General features: G+C 45.3%; 1 protein-coding gene across 1 annotated transcript in view; it reads left to right on the top strand.

Annotated features, from left to right (window-relative positions):
• Positions 1 to 291: 291 nt before the first annotated feature.
• The window catches only part of LOC145864320 (tyrosine-protein kinase CSK), a 31,999-nt gene continuing 18,704 nt past the window's right edge, over positions 292 to 13,586 (top strand). Inside the window, exon 1 of the mRNA XM_082969942.1 lies at positions 292 to 502. The gene's annotated coding sequence lies outside the window, so the exon portion shown is untranslated. The remainder of the gene's footprint in view (positions 503 to 13,586) is intronic.

Here is a 13,586-nt window from a genome sequence, read left to right on the forward strand (position 1 = left end):
TCAGAATTGATACTGCCTTGGAGAACATTTAACAAGATCAGGCATTTCATTCAAATGGTAAAAAAAAAAAAAAGTTAATGACGTATCAGTGGTGAAGGACCATACCATTAGGTATTCTTCTCTCGATATCGTTTTCCTGAAAACTGCAACTTGGCCGCATTTTGTTAGGGAGATATTATTTTTTGCTTCCACATCACTGGTTTGACCACAAGGTCGTGCTCACAGCTCACACTTCTTCAGTCAGCTGAAATTCTCTTGTGTGTTGCTGCCAATAAATGAGCGCATGCGTACTGCTGCTGGTTGGAAGGAAGGAGGGGGAGACCATCCATTTCATTTACGAGGCCTGTGCGATCTCCTCATAGAGCGATCGTCCAAACGTCAAATTGGGATATTCTTATTTTTACGGTAGACAAACTGGATGCTCGAAATAACAGACATCATCTTCATGGCCTGCCGCGTTAAGTTGTAAAGAAATCTGGTCAACATAAAGCGATAGCTTACGGTGAGTTGTTGCACACTCAAGCAGTGTCTCTAGCGCCGTGCTGCAGCACACCATCTCAGCACGGGAAAGCTTGAGAATATTTTGAAATATTAGGCGGTTTTGTATTTTTGAACTGAGTTTCTTACCGCCGTTATAGCTACATCTATTAGATGTAATTCCAAGTTGTTTTGAATTGTTCAACGGCTCCACCTATTTAACCGGTGCTGTTAGCTAGCTAGCTACATTATTAGCAACCTCCGCGTTCCTTCGATCAGTCACATTGACTGACTGGTGCCGCGACCAGGAGGGTCAGCCAATTGATGGAACCAAAGGGTTATTTGACGGGTAGTTTGTCTGAGTTGTTTGTGTTGTGGCCGCTGACAGCTCAGCAATAACGACAAGGAAAACAGGAAGTGGGTATGTTATTGTCTACAAGGAAAAATGTGTCACTGCATGCCTGAATTGTATTGTTAATCGCCTGGCCTCGTGCATAGCTCAATGTAGTTACTGTGTTGTGAGTGAATATGGTTCTGTGTCCATACTAATATCTGTCAATTTGTGATTTGTTCATTGTTGATAATCAATACTCTGTCAACACGTTTTCTAACATTGTTGTCCCTGTCATTACAAATGTTGCAATGTAACCCCATGTTATGGCGTGCTGTCGCATGCCTGTCTGAAACCATCACACTTAGCTACAACCTTGTCTTTGTCATTATGAGCCATAGCGGTAATTAGAAGCTAGCGCATTTGGTTATGTCCAGTTGTTTTGGTTGTGTCTTCTGGTATTAGTTAGGCTGTAGGCTTACATGCCATTGGAAATATAATATTGTGAATGTGACAGAGCACCATAATATTGTTGTACTTGGCATGATGTGCTCTGTTAGGTTTAAAGAAACAGGTGTCAAAAGCCTATAATGAATGCAGTGTGAAATATTTTGTTTTACTTTTCAGGGGTCATGGATGGTCACATGAACAATTTGGGCATCACAGAGGAGTAATGAACAAAATCACTTCTCTGCCTATGAAATGCCCCATCTTCACTATCTGGTTATTACATTTACGTCATTTAGCAGATGCTCTTATCCAGAGCGACTTACAAATTGGTGCATTTACCTTATGATATCCAGTGGAACAACCACTTTACAATAGTACATCTGTATCTTTTTTGGGGGGAGGGTTAGAAGGATTACTTAATCCTATCCCAGGTATTCCTTAGAGGTGGGGTTTCTGGTGTCTCCGGAAGGTGGTGATTGACTCCGCTGTCCTGGCGTCGTGAGGGAGCTTGTTCCACCATTGGGGTGCCAGAGCAGCTAACAGTTTTGACTGGGCTGAGCGGGAACTGTGCTTCCTCAGAGGTAGGGAGGCGAGCAGGCCAGAGGTGGATAAACGCAGTGCTTTTCTTTGGGTGTAGGGCCTGATCAGAGCCTGAAGGTACGGAGGTGCCGTTCCCCTCACAGCTCCGTAGGCAAGCACCATGGTCTTGTAGCAGATGCGAGCTTCAACTGGAAGCCAGTGGAGTGTGCGGAGGAGCAGGGTGACGTGAGAGAACTTGGGAAGGTTGAACACCAGACGGGCTGCGGCGTTCTGGATGAGTTGTAGGGGTTTAATGGCACAGGCAGGGACTCCCGCCAACAGCGAGTTGTAGTAATCCAGACGGGAGATGACAAGTGCCTGGATTAGGACCTGCGCCGCTTCCTGTGTGAGGCAGGGTCGTACTCTGCGAATGTTGTAGAGCATGAACCTACAGGATCGGGTCACCGCCTTGATGTTAGTAGAGAACGACAGGGTGTTGTCCAGGGTCACGCCAAGGCTCTTAGCACTCTGGGAGGAGGACACAATGGAGTTGTCAACCGTGATGGCGAGATCATGGAACGGGCAGTCCTTCCCCGGGAGGAAGAGCAGCTCCGTCTTGCCGAGGTTCAGCTTGAGGTGGTGATCCGTCATCCACACTATGTCTGCCAGACATGCAGAGATGCGATTCGCCACCTGGTTATCAGAAGGGGGAAAGGAGAAGATTAATTGTGTGTCGTCTGCGTAGCAATGATAGGAGAGACCATGTGAGGATATGACATATTAAGTGCCAAGTGTAATGTAGCAGATACTGTAGCTTTGGGTTTTCCATTAGAGAAAAATCTGTTATCAAGATGGTGGAAGGAGTTGATCCTGGCTTTCATTATCCCCTGAGGTATCTGGAAACCAGACTGCAACATGTTTGGGCTCTGTATGTTGTCTGAGCTGGGCCTTCTGCTGCCTTGTTGGGTTGTCCACCTGGCACATGGAGACTGAGTGAGTGGTTGCGTCCCTATTATCCCAAAGTGTGCTCTTGTGCATTTACATTTACATTTTAGTCATTTAGCAGACGCTCTTATCCAGAGCGACTTACATTAGTGAGTGCATACATTTTTGTATTTTTTTTTTTTTGTATTGGCCCCCCGTGGGAATCGAACCCACAACCCTGGCATTGCACACACCATGCTGGCGTTGCAAACACCATGCTCTACCAACTGAGCCACAGGGAAGGCCGTGCACTCAAGGTAAGTGAGCAAGTATGCGCTTAGGGCATAAGGGTAGGCTATAGAATTGGTATGCAGTAATTGAAGACAGGGCTGTTCTCATCTCTATCTGTAAAGGCAAGCAGACCATCTACTGATACCCTGATGAAGGCAGTTGTCGAAAGGTAATGTTTAAGAAGTTTGCAAGCAAACTTCCATTTTGCTACCCAGAGTTGCTGAATAGATAGGTTAGCTGACAACGTCATGAAAATGATGAGCACGCTTCCATGGGGCAGAAGTCAGCGTGTTGTGATTCTGGATGGCCAGATTGTCATTCTTGCAAGTAAACTACCATTTGGGAATTGTAAGTGGCTCATTTCATCTTATTGATACCATGTCTTGTTTTGAGGTGTTTTAACAAATTTTATGTCAGTGCTAATATGGTCGAAATTCGCTAGCTTGCTAACCTGCAACTGTAACAATGTATTTGAGAGACAAGTGCTCATGGTGTAATTTTATTTGATAAACCTTGGACACAATATACACGTTGTCCACAATCTACGGAATGCATGACCACACCAAACCACCAATACACCTTCTGCTCTGTGTTAATAGCTCACTCTGCAGTATTGATCGACTGATGGATTGGTTGACTGACGGTAGGTTTCATTAGCCACTGAGCAGGGCAGGCTGAAGAAGACTAGAGGTGTCAGCTGAAGCTCATTTCTGCTCTCCCTTGTCTCTATGAAGTATTTAGTATCTCAGAGCTCAGCAGGAAGGGAGGTAATGGCTGCTCTCTGTCTGCTCTACACTCTCTCATTAGACATCTTAAGCCTGGCCAACAGGCCACGGACCCTGACCTTTAAACAGTTGCCACTTTCTATTTCTTTCTCCTCCCAAATGTATATATATTTTTATTTTCTCTGGAATGCATGTTGGTTTTCGTTTGTAGATTTTGTGTAGTCCTCAATTTGAAAGTGGCATTAAGATGATCTGGCGGGCACTAGACTAGCATACCTAGATGTTCCTGTTTTTATTCCCTTTTACCTCCATCAACCTCAGTCAGTTTAAGCTGGCTTGGCATAGTTGTTTTTAGAGGAGAAATGTAGTTTTGAGGTTAATGAGTTGGTTAGTTGTTGTGTGTGTCTGAGCGGTGCCTGTGCAGGTTGTTAGGGGCCGGGAAGGAAAGAAATTGCCCCACACCCCCTGCTGTCTCGTTCAACAAGGCACTTCAGGGGCATGAATTTGAGTTACATTCTGTTTCTTGAATATCTAGCAGGAATATGGCGAGAGAAGTAGCCTAGGCCTAGATGGTGTTTGTTGACATGCACTCTGACCCCTGGCTTCTGTATGTGGTGGATCATGCTAGGATCAATTTAAGTTATCCAATCAGAACCATGTCATACTAACATAACACGTTTTAGTAGCACCACCATAAGTGTACTACAATGCGCTATAATTCTTTTCACACACTGCAGTCAGTGTGCAGCTTTCAATGAGGCTGGCCTTGTAGTCGTTCAGCTTCGTATTATTCTATGTCATTAAAACAACCCTGGCACTGTGGTCTCTATGTAACATGGGAGTGGAGGTGGCAGAGAGCCATATTAGCCCAGCTCTCTTCTCTTCCTCTGTTGCTCCTGTCTACTCCCTGTTCAGCAGCTGTGGAAGGAAGGAAGGAGCAGTGTTGTGTTGGGGCCCACAGGGAGGGCGAGACCCCTCAGGCCCTGCCTACCGCCCAGCAGAATGGGGGCATTGTGGTGGCGGTCTGAGGCACAAACACAGTGGGCGAGCATCTCCATCTGGGTAGCGGCTGGCCAGGCAGGCTGCTCCTTGAGGGGCATGTATTTCCTGCTACTGGGCCTGCTGGACAGCCACAGGGACCCTCACACTTCTAAGGAGAGCACAGCTGCTGGCCTGACACAAACACACTGAGACCCAGTGAGACACTCACTCCCTGCTGAGAATCATTTTACACCAATCTGGCCCTAAACCCAGATTAGAATAATTGCTTAAGGTGCTATTTGTGTAATTGAGTGTTTGTATGGGTGTGTAAGAGCACACTTCTTCTATAAAAGGTCCTACACAGATGTTGGTAGAATGTGGTTATCGTTTTAACACACTCACAGGTTTACTGACTAAGAATCACATTCACACCACCACTTTCAGTAACTGTTGCCTTCACAGGTCAACCGCAGTGTGTGTGTCACCGAGAAGGGTGACATTGTTAACTTGACAAGCCGACAGCAGCGCTGCCTGCCGTATCTGAGACCTGATGCAACCCAAACCTTCTTTTTTTTATCTCAGTAATCACTCTCAACAGGAAGTGATGATTTAAAGACAGCACCGAGAGACATTCCACAGCTCAATATAGTAGACAGACAGATTTATAGGAGAGGTGATTGAAGCTCAGTCACTGAATGCCATCTTTCCCATGTTGCCTTACTCCTATGTTTTCAATCTCTTGTAGAACACCATTGCACAACCCCCTGTTGTGTGAACGGTCAGGTGGCCACGGTTAATTATTCAAATGTTGGGCTTTGGAAGGCCTCAGTCAGGGTTTTGTGTTTGTAGGAGCTGATTTGAATTAATGAGCAAAAGATAAATGTTGCACTGATGGGAACAGAAGGTCACTTCCTCCTACAGACTGAGCCATGCAGAAGAGCTCACATCAAGACACTTTGTTACGTACTGGGCTGGCTGTGGCTGGCTAACCTGGCTGGCTGTGGCTGGCTAACCTGGCTGGCTGTGGCTGGCTAACCTGGCTGGCTGTGGCTGGCTAACCTGGCTGGCTGTGGCTGGCTAACCTGGCTGGCTGTGGCTGGCTAACCTGGCTGGCTGTGGCTGGCTAACCTGACTGGCTGTGGCCTGACCCTTGTTTGGCATCGTAGACTCTGATCGTGGCATTTGATCTGGGAGCGGGCATATCATAGAAATGTCATGTCAGTAGCTAGGCCTAGCCTGCACATCAGCCATATTGAGTGTACAGAAGTGTTTTGTCAAATTGCTGTGGACTGGGGGCTTAGTCTGTTTGGCCTATTTCTGTTGGGGATGTGGTATTAATACGTGACCCTCATTGTCTTGTCCACACAGAGCTGAGGTTGTTCTGGCCCTGTGGTCACCTAGCTAGCAGGAAGTGTTGCGAAGTCACTGCAGGGAAGAGATGTATGCTGCTTGCCTGTCCTGTACTTTAGCCTGGGGTTTCCCCTGCTGTCCCCGCACTTCCCTAGGAGCAACTCTATTGTAGATGCCTAACTTTGGATTTTGAGCCCTCAATGAAAGGGAGAGAAAATGATGTTGGTTGTTATATAACTGATGGGGCCGTGGGGGGTAGACTCATATAGCCTAACTACACTTGTTGACAGACTGACCTGTTTGTATGGAACACGGGATAAGTCCTAGATGATACATCTGTCTCAGTGGGGAAGCCATCTACTTTCATCTGCTGTTTGATGGAATTTAGGCCAACTTGTACAAGTTAACTTCAAATAACAACCAGCATCAAAGACAGAGGAATTCTCAACAATGGATCAGTAGACACTTAAAAGAGTTCATGAATCTAGACTTTTGTAACAGTTTTACCTGACACCCTCTTTGAGCTCTTTGATAATTATGCAGGTTATAGGCTAGGTTTACTTCCTGAAAGCAGATGATTTCAAGGATTTTATCAGCTTGCAAGTCACCTCTGAACTTGATGTAGCACGTTTGACTCAACAGCAGGCCAAAGGCAGCCCTCATCCAAGGGCTAGCTGGCCAATCAGGATGTACCAAGACAAGAGCTCAGACATGAGACCGGTTTCTGGAAAACGAGAGGAACTTGCATCAGCTATTGATTGATACTAAAGGAGGATGATGGCTCTGGTAGTCTGTGCATGCTTAGTGATGTGCTTGTCTGTAGTCTCTATCTTTCAGACTACTCTGCTATAGTGGGGGGCTGGTCATGTTCTTTGTGAAAGCCTTCCACCGTACAGCCATGTTGTATTATCACCCTTATTACTAAGAAAAGCAGCACTAGTTTAATTCTCTCAAAGCTCTCTTCAGTCCTTGACTGGGGTGCTGAGTGTGTCAACTAGCAGTGTCATTAACACTGCAAAAATAGCTATAATTACTATTTGCAGTAATTGTTACTACTTCACACAACTCCTGGAACGTCTTCAATTCTGAGTATGCCAATTCAGTTTCCTGTGTCTAAGAATAGTAGCTTCAGGAAATGAGTTGACTGTCAGACACTGCTCTTGTAGTGGTTTATGTCTGTTATTGGATAGGCCACCTGGTATGGAGAGCTGATGTCCAGTCTGAACAGTGCTGCTCTGCTCTTTACACACACGTCATTCTGCTGACAGGCGACCTAGCTGCTGCATCTCTCCAGGCCTTTGTGTTACTGTATCAGGGTCGGCTTTGGGGAAAATAAACCCCTGCCATCGCTAGTTTCTCCCCAACCAACTCCTCTGAACCTCTGGGGAATGTTATAATGTGCCAGACAGTCATTCTGCATGTTCTGACCCTGTTAGATGTTGGTTGGTTTGTTTTGCAGCATTAACCTCATTGTGGTGAGGCAGGGACTCGGGTAGAGTTTGGGTGAGTATTAAAGCTCAGACACACCGGTAGGATTGTCAAACATTTGCCTGCCGACAGTACTTAGCACCTCTGAACAGAGTGTCGGCGGTCAATCCCTTTTTGTGTTCACACAGCAAAGACCTTGGAATTCGTCAGCCACTCAGCCTTGTTAAAATACTCCAAACCAGAAGGTTGCAGTAGCGTTGTTTGGCAATGCCTATCTGTGCTTATGGTCTAGATTCCAAGCTATCTGCGCTAATGTTGCTTTTTTTTCTCCATAATTCCATATTGCCGGTGCCAGCCCATAGCCAAATGTTTGGCTAGCTAGCTAATGTTAGCATGTTCACTAGCTAGAACAACAGTGCAGTGTCCTTAGCTAGCTGACACAGGCAGCTGTTTTAATGGAAACTAGCTAATCCATTGTGATTTAATTATGTCAATACTAGCTACAGTGGTTAGCTAGCTTGGAGGAAGTAGATGGTGTTTTGTGCATTGCGTCTGTGCACTTTGCAAGCTACCATCCTATGGCCTACATTGCATATTAAGTGTGACTGGCTCATCTGTAGATGTATGGTGAAAATGCCCTTATTGTTTTTATTTAAAAAATATTTTTTTGTTGGCTCCCCATGTGTTGTTTTGTGATCTTTAATTGGCTCAAAGTCGAGTTGTTGGCCACTGACGAGCATTGCGATCCTAAAAGTAGAATCCGTAGGGTCTTTGCTATTGGGTTGGTACGCAGCAGGTACCACTTTTGTTCTAGCAAGAGAAGGAACGTCCTCCAAATGTCATAAGTACCAATCGGCAGTGAGATTCTGTGTTTAAATGCTTCAGGAGTAGCTCCTGCCTTCATGTAGCTTAGTTGAATGGTTTCAGATGGAGCAGTGCATTAGAGGTCCTCACAGTGGGATGTTCCCTTTCACCTATGGATTAATATTGAGATTTAGGGTTATCCTAAATGAATCTTACATTTGTGTAGGCTAGGGTTACCAGCACCCTAACCTCTGCCTTGCGATGCTACTCTTTGCTCTGCTCCATGGCTCGTGTTTCCCTGGACTTTGACCTCTGCTGGGCCTGACCTGGCTGGGGTGTTATCGTTTGTCCAAACAGTTAAATGTTTTGCCCCGAAAACTAGTTTCTATTCAGGTACCCTGGTTCTCGACCCTGCCCTGTGCAACTGGGTCCTGGACTTTCTGACGGGCCGCCCCCAGGTGGTGAAGGTAGGAAACAACACCTCCACTTCGCTTATCCTCAACACTGGGGTCCCACAAGGGTGCATTCTCAGCCCCCACCTGTACTCCCTGTTCACCCATGACTACGTGGCCATGCACGCCTCCCAACTCAATCATCACGTTTGCAAACGACACTACAGTAGTAGGCCTGATTACCAACAACGACGAGATAGCCTACAGGGAGGAGGTGAGGGCACTCGGAGTGTGGTGTCAGGAAAATAACCACTCACTCAATGTCAGTAAAACAAAAGGGATGATCGTGGACTTCAGGAAACCTCAAAGGGAGCACCCCCTTTCCACATCGACGGGACCACAGTGGAGAAGGTGGAAAGCTTCCAAGTTCCTCGGTGTACATATCACCAAACAGATATGGTCCACGCACACACAGTGTGGTGAAGGTGCAGCGGTGCCTCTTCATCCTCATGAGACTGAAAAAAATTGGCTTGTCACTGAAAACCCTCACTAACTTTTATAGGTGCACAATTGAGAGCATCCTGTCGGGCTGTATCACCGCCTGGTACGGCAACAGCACCGCTCACAACCACAGGGCTCTCCAGAGGGTGGTGCGGTCTGCACAACGCATCACCGGGGGCAAACTACCTGCCCTCCAGGATACCTTCGACACCCGATGTCACAGGAAGGCAAAAAAGATCATCAAGGACAATAACCACCCGAGCCACTGCCTGTTCACCCCGCTTCCATCCAGAAGGCGAGGTCAGTACAGATGCATCAAAGCTGGGACAGAGAGAGAAGCTGTTTTTTAATCTCAAGGCCATCAGTTTCTTAAACAGCCATCACTAGCACAGAGAGGCGGCTGCCCACTTGGACTTAATATCATTGGCCTCTTTAATAAATGGAACACTAGTCACTTTAATAACGCCACTTTAAGAACGTTTACATATCTTGCATATACTGTATCCTACACTGTCTATTGCATCTTAGCCGATCTGTCACTGCTCGTCCATATATTTTTAGATATCCTATTCCTTTACTGGATTGTTAGATATTAGGTTTTGTTGTGGAATTGTTATTACCTGTTAGATACTGCTGCACTGTCGGATCTAGAAGCATAAGCATTTCGCTACACTCGCAATAACATCTCCCATCCATGTGTATGTGACTAATTTGATCTAACCGCATTGCAAAGCACATGGCTAACAGTCTAGCTATGGTTCCGTCATAGACGTGGAAATGCCAATGGCCTGTATTTATGTTGAGTTTAAGTCTGGACCAGTGTTTGTGCATGAGGTTATCTTCACCCACAGTATGTGAGGCTATTGTACAGTCATAAACAACCTGTTGGCCTTGTCTCTATGCTCTCTGCTCCACAGGGCTCCCTGCAACTGCTGCCCCTGCAAACATTTGCAGTTTACTTTGCAGAAATCCTCTCTAAGCATCTCTCACTAGGCCTATGATCTCATAGATTTTCACGCACACACACCCCTTATCTCTGATGGCCTCTTTTTATGCAGGTCAGACAAAAAGAGGCCTCTTGGTGCAGCACACACTCCATTTCTCAGCCTATCAGGGGAATCTCTCATGTAGCCTATCCCTCTTCTCTCTGCACACTCCTCTTAATGGGATCAATTCTGCCTGCCACTCTAGTCACTTTATAATGCAGTCAGTGGGCGTAGGATAAGATGGCTTTCATTTTACCACTGTTGGACATGTTTTAAGTTCTCTCCAACCCTACCTGTCTTCACAGCCTTGAGCATTGAGACACCTGCTTGCTTTCTTGCCCTCATTTTGTTAAATGTGTTTGTTAATGTTGGTTGCTTGAGATTCTAATGAAAACTTGTCCACACATTGCTTGGTGCCTTGGCACCTCAGAGAGGGAGACAGTATGCAGGCCTGTGTGGTATAATAATGTCATTGAGAGAAGGATTCTTTATATCAGTAATGATGAATGGTTTGCCTCTGAGATGAGCTCTTCACAGCTCCGCTCATACAAAGTTGTTAAGAAAATAACTGAATACAAAAGTATATGATGCCAGCGTGTCTGTTCTGGCTACATCTTTTGTGTCTTTCTGGCTGTGTGACTATGTTGAGTGTGATGTGACTTGATGTGGGCTGGGTGAATCTAGGCCATATGTAGAGATGAGGAGACAGAACACACTTCAGCACACTGTCCTGACCTGGAGCTCCAGGACTTGCTGTCTTGCCCTCACTAAACCCTAATGTCTGCACAATATGACCATTCTCATTTCCCTATCAAGAATTCATTGCCTTCATTACAATGAAGGATGTTTATTTATTCTGCTTTTCATTTGTTGAATATCTTTATTGACATCTCTTTCTGTGAGACAAAGATAATATCAGAAGATATTCATGAATTGTAGCCTACCACAATTGCCTTTTTTGTCTCATCAGGAGCCTAGCATATATCTTTAGAGGATATATGAGGAAGAGAATTCAATTCCACTCTCTGTGTGAGCGTACATGTGAGTCTCTGTGGAGGGTGCTAATGTAAGTCTGTTTTATTATTCACAGGCTAGCTGTGTGTGTGTGTGTGACTATTCGCAGTGCTGGCTGGTGTACAGTAAGGTCCGATGGCCGCCGGGTGTGGCTCCATTATTCATGTTTAGTGTCCGAGTGAAACAACTCTCACAGGGGACCAGTACGGAAAAGTATGACAATGTATGCAATGTATGCACTCACTACTGTTAAGTCGCTCTGGGTAAGAGCTTCTGCTAAATTACTAAAATGTAAAGGACTCACTGTCACTGCAGCCCTGAAGCCTTTACCACAGCAGCACGGGACAGCCCTTCACCCCATAACCTCTCATCTCTCTGTTCGCCTCCCTCACTTCCTCTGTTCTCTCCTTTGTATTTCCTGTCACTCTTCTTCCTTCACTCTCCCCTGCCACAGTCTGTCAGTTGGAGATGAGTGATTTGCGTTGTTGTACCAGCACCCTGCTCTGCTGAACCCTCTCATTGCTGTGTGTGATGAGGCTCTTTGTCACCTATTACTCTGGCTTCTCCTGTAGACGGAGTGGGGAGCTGTACAATTAGGCACAGACTGAGGCAGGCAGACTGCTTCTCTGCGTGTTTAAGACACTGCAGCAGTCTATTTGGCTGCTAGTGCCGGTAACCTGCTGTCAGGACCGAGCACAGTCATTTCTCTCTCTCACACTCTCACTCACTCTCACACTGTCTCAGCCTCCCAAATCCCCTTTCATTGCTCAAGCTCCTTCTGCCTCGATTTGTCTCTGTTCAAGGGACTCCTTCATCACTCCAGTCCACTCCTCCCCTCTGCCTCCATGCTGCTTGACAACTAGGGGTTCTACCCCCCCCCCCCCTCCCTCTTTTCTAGCTGTCTGCTCACCTTCCCCAGAATTTCCTTTGTGGCATCTCTGACATCCTGTGGGCGGAGAGAATCCCCTCATACGTATGTACGTACACACACACACCTAATGTATGCAATTATGAAAATGAATGCAGTCTCACTTTGCCTGGATATGCAGAGCCTATAAATAGCATGAGATTACCAAATTGCCTGTGTGTGCTGAGATTGAGACCACAGCTAAGAGAGCTGCTGTGGCTCTGCTGCTAACAGCAGCTTCTGAAGGGGATTCTTGCTGCCTTTCACCTTCTATTACTGTGCTGTCAAAATAGGCTACACATTCACTCAGATCAACACCCTCCATTTCTTCTGCATGACATACTGTACTACACTCAAGTGCATAATGCTGCCTTCCTGTCTTTCATGTGAGACTTTCTGACACGCTCACTCAACACCATGTTTTTCTACAAATGGAAAAGAGGATGGGGAATTTATTAGTGATGGGGGGATTGATATACAGTTGCGCATCACAATATTTTGGATTATATTGATAGTTTGACTCCGTGTGTGTACAGTTGAAGTCGGAAGTTTACATGCACCTTAGCCAAATACATTTAAACTCAGTTTCTCACAATTCCTGACATTTTATCCTAGTACAAATTCCCCGTCTTAGGTCAGTTAGGAACACCACTTTATTTTAAGAATGTGAAATGTCAGAAATAATAGTAGAGATTTATTTCAGCTTTTATTTCTTTCATCACATTCCCAGTGGGTCAGAGTTTGAAGGTAGGCCTTGAAATACATCCACAGGTACACCTCCAATTGAATCAAATGATGTCAATTAGCCTATCAGAAGCTTCTAAAGCCATGGCATCATTTTCTGGAATTTTCCAAGCTGTTTAAATCAAATCAAATCAAATTTATTTTTATATAGCCCTTCGTACATCAGCTGATATTCTCAAAGTGCTGTACAGAAACCCAGCCTAAAACCCCAAACAGCAAGCAAAGCATGTGAAAGAAGCACGGTGGCTAGGAAAAACTCCCTAGGAAAAACTCCCTAGAAAGGCCAAAAACCTAAAGGCACAGTCTACTTAGTGTATGTACACTTCTGACCCACTGGAATTGTGATACAGTGAAATAATCTGTCTGTAAACAATTGTTGGGAAAATTACTTGTGTCATGCACAAAGTAGATGTCTTAACCGACTTGCCAAAACTATAGTTTGTTAACAAGAAATTTGTGGAGTGGTTGAAAAATTGGTTTTAATGACTCCAACCTAAGTGTATGTAAACTTCTGACTTCAACTGTATATAGCCTAGGCTAAATAAAATATATATTTGTTTTTTTTGCTAGGTAAAGGTAGTCGGCTGTACGTCCTCAAGCTCTGGTATGTTGAATCATGTAGCTTGTTCTCCATATTATTTTGAAATGGGGAACCAACATCTTTTCAGCACTTGTATTTCCATGACAGATCAAAACTTTATCTCGTTTCTCTGCAGCAGTGAGAAATATGTTTGGATATCAAATCACACTATTTAATCGCAT

The sequence above is a fragment of the Salmo salar genome, chromosome 26 (genome assembly GCF_965601325.2).
Source record: "Salmo salar chromosome 26, fSalSal1, whole genome shotgun sequence".
Taxonomy (NCBI): domain Eukaryota; kingdom Metazoa; phylum Chordata; class Actinopteri; order Salmoniformes; family Salmonidae; genus Salmo; species Salmo salar.